The 8,489-nt window shown below is 45.1% G+C and overlaps 1 long non-coding RNA gene across 1 annotated transcript; it reads left to right on the top strand.

Annotated features, from left to right (window-relative positions):
* Positions 1-7,019: 7,019 nt before the first annotated feature.
* Positions 7,020-8,074, top strand: LOC117185552 (uncharacterized). Its single transcript, XR_004471064.1, has 2 exons — positions 7,020-7,414; positions 7,473-8,074. It is a non-coding gene; the product is annotated as an uncharacterized lncRNA (long non-coding RNA).
* Positions 8,075-8,489: the final 415 nt, after the last annotated feature.

The raw sequence follows: 8,489 nt of genomic DNA on the forward strand, positions 1-8,489 counted from the left end.
TTTTTACAGTTTTTGATTTTGGTTGCCACGCATTCATCTCATCATCTATGCAGATACTCATCACAATCACACACATCATCATACTCATCCACCCATCAAATCACCTCATCCAACACACAACGAAAGATCTTTCTGCGTGGGAGTCAAAGTTATTAATCGTCTCGTAAGTGATTATAAGAGAAAAAAAAAACAAGTAAGCCATCTGAAAAGAATGAATGTGCGGTAACTATTCGTTGGTCTTCAACCATGATCACGGTTTTACACACGTAGTACTCATGCCTTTAAACGACTTTCCATCTACCCGATTTTTGTCTGGTTTTGGCACTGACCAAGTTACCGTAATGACATATGACGTTTTCTTGTCCATATGATGAACACGTACCTATTTCTTGCCTTTATCTATACCTACTACTAATCATTTTTATAGATTTAAGAACCTTATACGCTACCTCGCCCCTATGATACTCTTAATACTAGTAATACCCTATAAATGTAAGACGATACCGAATAGCAGGCTTATATTAGGGACTAGATCCTATTAGCGTTAGGTTTGATAGGAGTTTAAATGAAGAATTATGGATTGTTTAAATAAAGTAGTTTTGGAAATGAACCGTGGCTAAATAGATTATATCGGAACCATGCAACCTCGAAAAACGGAGATGTGACCCACCGCAGTCTTTGTTGGAGGGATCCTGACGATTAATAGGTGGCCCTGAAGGATCATGGTAGGGTGGGCGTTCTCGCCAATGGGCGATACCGCAGCCGACAAAGATCTGACCGGTGATCTTCTTCGTTCACGTGTACATGCTGATCTGTCCCTTTGACCCCCCCTGTATCCCGTTTCCTAGTATCCTTTCCTACTCGTACGCGATTTTTTTTATAAATTCTTATCTCGACCATTTGCCAGAGCTATAAATGGGTAGTAAAATTTCCTCCATGCCCACACCCCGCCGACCAGAGACAAAAGCCGAAGCCAGCGCGTACTTCCTACTCCCGTTTACTTATCATCAGCTCCTCGACCCTGTACGTTGTATGCTACAGGTAAAGACAAATTTTAAATGGCAATTGGTTCGAAAAGTCTGTCACGATTTTATGGCAGGGTTTCTTAAAGAATTTGTAAATTTGGCGCCCAACGTGGGGCCCGACTTCGGCTTGCCCCGACCAAGAAAGTTTTATAAAGTCATCAACACCAATGCGAGCTGCATCTCAATGCAGTGGCACAAGACTTATTCCTTCATCCATCAATTCCCAACAGATATACATGGTCGTGCATTGTCTGGGTGATTGACTTCGAGTAGCGTAGCAGTTTCTAAAAGACTTTAAAGCCCCGCGCTCGAGGTTAATCAAATTACTAGGCATAGTAACGAACCTGTAGTATCTGGCCGGATAGGCCACTCCGCTAAATAGCGCGTTCTAATGTTTCGGTCGGATTTAGGTTTCAAAGTGGATTAGCTCTACTGCCTACCCACCAAGATGGGAGCGTGTTGTTTGGGGGATGAACTTGTCCATACCGTTGCTGATCATTGTCTGCCGTTTTGGCCTGGATCAGGTTAGTCAGTGGCTTAGAGCTACGGCCTGCCCGCGAACGAAGGCAATAGAATCGGAGATGGTATATTTCCTGGGTCAGCATAACCTTGTCTTCTTCTTCAGTTTTTCTATTGTTGTTCCGTTTTTTTTGTTTGACAGACGTAGGTGGAATGGCTCTACTGTATTGTGGTTCTGGACGACCTACAGTATAAGTAGAGGGCCATCGGTTTGTCAGGGTTTCGGATTGCTCGGATATCCGTCAGTGGTGTAGAACTACCGAACGGTCCCAGTTCATCCGATGACTCATTGTACTGATTGTTGATTGTTAATAATATCACCAGAGTCAGTGGGGGACACACTCCTATTAGACGAATGTAGCATGGTTTCCGAATTTTGTGGATACAGAGTAGATATATCGATCGTTAAAAGTTAATAATCGAGAGTAGAAAAGAAAATCATATATTAGTAAAATTAGGATAGGATGTCATTGGATTGGAGTTTTGACGTGATTGATCAAAACGACTATTCCGATATTATCTGTTGTATTTGCGTAAGACAGGTAGAATATCGGACACAGCTTTTAAGAACAAGTTGTAACCACGTATTTCATTTAGTGTGTTTCAATACGAGAAGAGGTGAAAAGACCGTGTGCCCGGCGTGCAACAAGCCCCTACAATCATCTGCTCCTAGCTTAGCTGAGGAATTAGCCGTAGCGCAGGCGTCCGCCTCGAACGTAGAGTCTTCTCAGCTTCGAATGAGAACCAGATCACAGCGTGTGACAGCAGGTCCAGCTGCGAATACTGAAAATTTACCTTCCGTTGGTCCAACTGAAGTCGGTGTACCAATCATGCCAGTTCAGAGTATCGAGCCAGCGAATGAAGCCAGCCCAGGCTTGGCTCAAATGGCACAGGCGTTGACGGACGCTATGGGTCAAATCGGGTTGTTGTCTCAAGCCATGACTCAAATGACTCAGACTATGGAAATAGGATTCCAACGTTTGGCAAGTCCAACGGTACAGCCGCCGAATGACCAAGCTGCTGGATCTTCACAGCCTAGTGGAGAAAATCAAACCTTCGAACAGTTGTTCCAAATACCAACTCGAGAGTCCGTAGGTGCCCCGATAAATCAGGCTAATGAGTCTAATGTCTCGGTAACCCCATGGGGATCCCAACAGATAGCGGGACTACGACCAGATAGGATTGGACAAATAATCGCAGGATGGAAGGTGCGGTTTTCCGGAAATTCGTCCATGTCGGTGGAAGATTTCATATATCGGATAGAAGCGCTAACCAAGCAGACCTTAGAGGGTAATCTCGATCTAGTGGCCAGAAACGCCATTTATTTATTTGAAGCCAGTGCGAGCGAGTGGTTTTGGCGTTACCATAAAAGCGTACCATCCGTGACCTGGCCGCAGGTAAGTACAGCCTTAAAAACTCGATTTAGAGATGGGCGTACCGATCTGGAAATTCGTACGGCAATAGTGCAATGAAAGCAGAAGCCGCACGAACTATTTGATACATTTTACGAAGCCATTGTAACCTTGTCCGACAAACTAGTCAACCCCATGTCCGAAATGTCGCTGTTGGAAGTGCTAAAGTCGAATCTCTTGGCCGATATCCAACATGAAATTTTATACATTCCCATTCTGTCAGTAGCACAATTGCGCAACATAGTGCGTACTCGCGAACGGTTTTTGCAATCAGTGGCTAAGCCTATGGGCAGCGCTGAGCCGAAGCGTAATCCTATACGACGACAGGTGCATGAAATTGTGGTACAGACAGACAAGGAAGGCGATGAGGTCGATGAAACAGAACAGCTAGATATCGCTGCAGTAACCCTTTCCTGTTGGAACTGTGGTTGTCAGGGGCATCGGTATCCAGACTGCGTAGGTGATCGCACCGTCTTTTGTTACGGCTGTGGCAAACGGGATACGTATAAACCGTCGTGCTCTAGGTGCAACGATCCAAAAAACTCGTCAAGCCGTGCACAATCGACAGGTGCACGCAAACCAAACAGTTCGAAAGCAACGAACACCATTTAATGGACGTTTCGACAGTTCCATTACTCCCTGACTTAAAAAAACTCCCAGACATTCCTTCACCCACTTGTATTTTACCCCCAAGTGAGGACCGAATTCCATTACCGACTCGATCTCGAAAGCGATTGCTCCAATATCGGCAAACTGTCAAAACCGAGCGCTCTAACGTATTGGCGTCAGTCGTTAATACGTCTAAGGACTGGCGACCCTATGCGGAAGTCACCGTACTGGGAAGGACGCTCAGTGGACTGATGGACACCGGTGCATCCATAAGTTGCATAGGTGGGAAGTTTGCGGCCGACCTGGTTCAGAATCCGAACCAGATCAAGCCTGTGAGAGCAGCAGTACGTACGGCGGATGGGCAGAGCCAGCCCATAATTGGCAAGGTCACCACCGAAGTGGGTTTTCAAGGCCAGAAGAAAGTCTTGAAATTGTTTGTAGTCCCATCCTTGGCGCAAGACCTATATCTAGGCATAGACTTCTGGTCTCGTTTTAATTTGTTACCTGCTTTTCTAGCCAATAAATCATCCAGTCCAGAGGTGTCAAGCTTAGCATTTGATAGTACGTTACATGTGTGTTTGTCGAAGCATCAGCAAGCTCAGTTAGCAGAGACGGTCAACTTGTTTCCCTCCTTTGCAAAGCAAGGTCTGGGAAAAACCGGCTGGTTGTCGCACGATATTGAAGTGGGCAGCGCAAAGGCAATAAAGCAACGACATTATGCGGTGTCTCCAGCCGTTGAAAAGCTAATGTACGTAGAGGTAGACCGAATGTTAGCTCTTGGAGTAATCGAAGAATCAGATAGCGCGTGGTCGTCACCCGTGGTCCTCGTTCGTAAACCGGGAAAGGTGCGATTATGCATCGACAGTCGGAAACTGAACGAAGTCACTGTTAAGAATGCTTATCCCATGCCATTGATCGATGGCATTCTCAGTCGGCTTCCTCGAGCTGAGTTCATTTCAAGCATCGATTTGAAGGATGCCTATTGGCAAATTCCGCTGGAAGTAAGCGCTCGTGAAAAAACGGCGTTTACCATCCCAGGGCGCCCGTTGTATCAGTACACGGTCATGCCCTTTGGGTTGTGTAATGCACCCCAAACGATGTCCAAGTTGATGGATAAAGTGATACCGCCATCTCTACGAAATGAGATATTTATTTATCTATACGATTTGTTGGTGATCTCTGAATCCTTTGAGCAGCATATTCAAGTCCTCAATGTCCTGTCTGCCCGATTACGCGAAGCTGGTCTGACCATAAACGTGGAGAAGTCCAAATTTTGCCTAAAGGAGATCAAATACCTAGGACATATTATAGGCAACGGAACGATCCAGACAGATGTTGAGAAGGTCCAAGCGATTCAAGAGTTTCCGGTCCCCCGATCCGTGAAACAAGTCCGTAGGTTCTTAGGTCTCACTGGTTGGTACCACAAATTCATAAAAAATTATGCGGGTATCGCAGCGCCAATCTCAGATACACTTAAGAGCAAGCAAAAATTTGAATGGACCGATGAAGCACAGATCGCGTTCGATTCCTTAAAATCACAGATGTGTAACGCTCCTGTGTTGCACAGTCCCGATTTTACCATTCCTTTTTCAATCCATTGTGATGCGAGTCACACAGGAGTGGGTGGTGTCCTGATGCAATCAGATGAAGATGGCAACGAGGTACCCATCGCTTTTATGTCACGCAAATTGAACCAATGTCAACGTAATTATTCCGTAACCGAAAAAGAGTGTTTGGCAGCGGTCATGTGCGTCAAGAAATTTAGAGCGTATGTAGAAGGGCATCAGTTTTCCATTATTACCGATCATGCCTCATTAAAATGGCTGATGTCACAGGCTGACCTAAACTCGAGACTAGCTCGATGGGCCCTGAAACTGCAAGGCTTCACCTTTAAGATTTTTCATAGAAAGGGTAGTCAGAACATCGTTCCGGATGCCTTATCGCGAGTGCATACCGAAGACTTATCGTATATTGGCATTGATAGCCTAGTGGACCTTCAATCGGAAGCGTTTAAATCCACTGACTATCAGGAACTCATTGCGAAAATTCAAGCTAATCCAGATCGTTTACCTGATGTAAAAGTAATGGATAACCTTCTGTATCGTCGAGCTGAACACGCCACTGGTGAGCAAATTAGTGACGACATGTGCTGGAAACTGTGGGTTCCCAGAGCTCTGGTGACAGAAGTGCTTAAACAAGGCCACGAACATCCCTTAGCTTCTCACAGTGGGATCAATAAGACGCTAGAACGAGTTCGACGCTTCTATTATTGGCCAAATTTAGTGGGCGATGTAAAAGCTTTTATCAACAATTGCGAAGTGTGCAAATGTTGTAAGCACCCCAATCGTCCTCTACGTCCTCCAATGGGCAAAGCGGGAGAGACCTTTCGGCTATTTCAGAAACTTTACGTCGATTTTCTAGGTCCGTACCCCCGAAGCCGATCTGGAAATATAGGCATTTTTGTAGTACTCGATCATTTTTCTAAATTTCCTTTCCTAAAAGTGGTAAAGAAATTTACGGCGGATGCCGTAATTCGGTTCATGGAGGAAGACCTGTTTCATTGCTTTGGAGTCCCGGAAGTGATAGTGTCAGATAACGGTGTTCAATTCAAGTCACACAAGTTTAATGATCTGTTAGCGAAATACCAAATTCGACATTCGTACACCGCCGCCTACGCTCCCCAAACCAATGCCTCAGAGCGGGTAAATCGCTCAGTACTCGCTGCTATCAAAGCGTACATTAAGCCCGATCAATCCAATTGGGATGAGCAGATTAGCTTCATTACTTGTGCGTTACGGTCCAGTGTACATGCAGCCGTCAAAAGTAGCCCATATCGTGTTGCTTTTGGCCAAAACATGATTACTGGCGGTTCCACTTATCAACTCCTACGAAACCTCAGTATGTTGGAGGACCGAACTGTGGTATTTGATCGCGACGATTCCTTCGAGCTAATTCGCAAGACCGCTGCAGAAGCAATGAAACAGCAGCATGTTCGAAACGAAAATATCTATAATCTTCGAAGCCGAGAAGTAAACTTTCAAGTGGGTCAAGAAGTTTATAGACGAAATTTTGATCAGAGTAGTTTTGTGAAAGGCTTTAATGCGAAACTGGCACCTACGTTTCGGAAAGCCCGCATTAAGAAAAGACTCGGGAACAGCTACTATGAGCTGGAAGACTTCCAGGGTCGCTTTATAGGTAAATATCACGCAAAAGATATTAAACAATAAATCGTATCAAGCACTCCAAGTGTGGATCACGCTTTGGTTAGCAAGACCCCACAGTGTGATTTCAGCGGGGGGGTGTAATATTCGACGCTTGTCGTGCCGTGTATTTGAATTATGAACGGCTAACTCCCAAAACTACAGCCTAAAACTAGGCAGGAAAAAAATTCGAGTTGCAGAGCTTGTGAGCTTTAACCATACATAGAGTATCAGCTGTTTTGCGACCAAGTGGCAACACTAAGATATGCAATTTTTCTGCTTTGCACTATATTTCATTAAATATTGCTGTGGCTGGATTCTGTATAACAGAAAAAGACCATAGAAGGTGTGGAAAAAACGTGGGTTGCTGTACCTAGTAGTCCCAGCCTCTGTCTTTTTTACCTCGTGGCCGTCAGAGTGACCGGCAGTGAAAAAAAGAAGTCTGCTTGAGCTGACCCAGTTCTCTAAACAAGGTCAAGCCCAAAGTCAAAGCCTAGTGCAAGTGCCAAGTGCGGCTCAAAGTGATCATTGAATTTGAGTGGACGCGCCAGTTATATATCGCCAATACTGGGGCAGCCGTTCGACCATTTGGAAACGAGCGCCCCCAGTGTATCAACATTTTTCGAAACAGTGGTGCAATTCTGTTGAGGTAATTATCCACCCAGCTGCAGCGACCCGTTGAAAAATGTTCTGTTCTTTCCGTGTAGGATTAGCACCACTAGTATCTACGTATTGAAACGCTGGTCTAGAAGATACGGATTGGTTATTCCCGGAGACCTCTTGGCCACGTGCCCGTACCACCGTTCGGTAGCCGAGGGCATGGACTTGCTCCTCAAGTAAACCCGATCGGTGTGCTCTGCAATCTTCGCCTGGACACGTTCGACCCATGGGGATGAGCTGAGTGACTCTTCAAATAAACCAGTCCCCCCCACGAGCAATCCAGTGTGCGAGGGTACCTAACCGCACGCCGCAGATGGACCGCGGTCATTGACCCCTGGCATCGGAAGCAGCTGATGTTAACTGCGCCCGGTACAATCGTGTGCCACCTTCAGACTTCGAGTAGGAACTCGGTCTCCAGCCGGGAAGCATCGAACCCGCATCGGATTTAGTTATATTCTCTATCTTTCTTTCGAAATTAGACCCGATATGCGAAACCCTGTTTATTTTTAGCCGCTTTCGGTTTAACAATGTTCTTTTGATACGGCAAAAATGTGCAAAAGCCAAGTAAATACGGTATAAACCAAAAGGGAATTCCTGTCCATGGGCTAAGTCGAACTTGAACAAATGAGTAGTGTATTAATACCAATTATTTTTACAGTTTTTGATTTTGGTTGCCACGCATTCATCTCATCATCTATGCAGATACTCATCACAATCACACACATCATCATACTCATCCACCCATCAAATCACCTCATCCAACACACAACGAAAGATCTTTCTGCGTGGGAGTCAAAGTTATTAATCGTCTCGTAAGTGATTATAAGAGAAAAAAAAAACAAGTAAGCCATCTGAAAAGAATGAATGTGCGGTAACTATTCGTTGGTCTTCAACCATGATCACGGTTTTACACACGTAGTACTCATGCCTTTAAACGACTTTCCATCTACCCGATTTTTGTCTGGTTTTGGCACTGACCAAGTTACCGTAATGACATATGACGTTTCCTTGTCCATATGATGAACACGTACCTATTTCTTGCCTTTATCTATACCTACTACTAA

This window comes from Drosophila pseudoobscura, unplaced genomic scaffold, assembly GCF_009870125.1.
Source record: "Drosophila pseudoobscura strain MV-25-SWS-2005 unplaced genomic scaffold, UCI_Dpse_MV25 Unplacedtig00000851, whole genome shotgun sequence".
Classification (NCBI taxonomy): Eukaryota; Metazoa; Arthropoda; class Insecta; order Diptera; family Drosophilidae; genus Drosophila; species Drosophila pseudoobscura.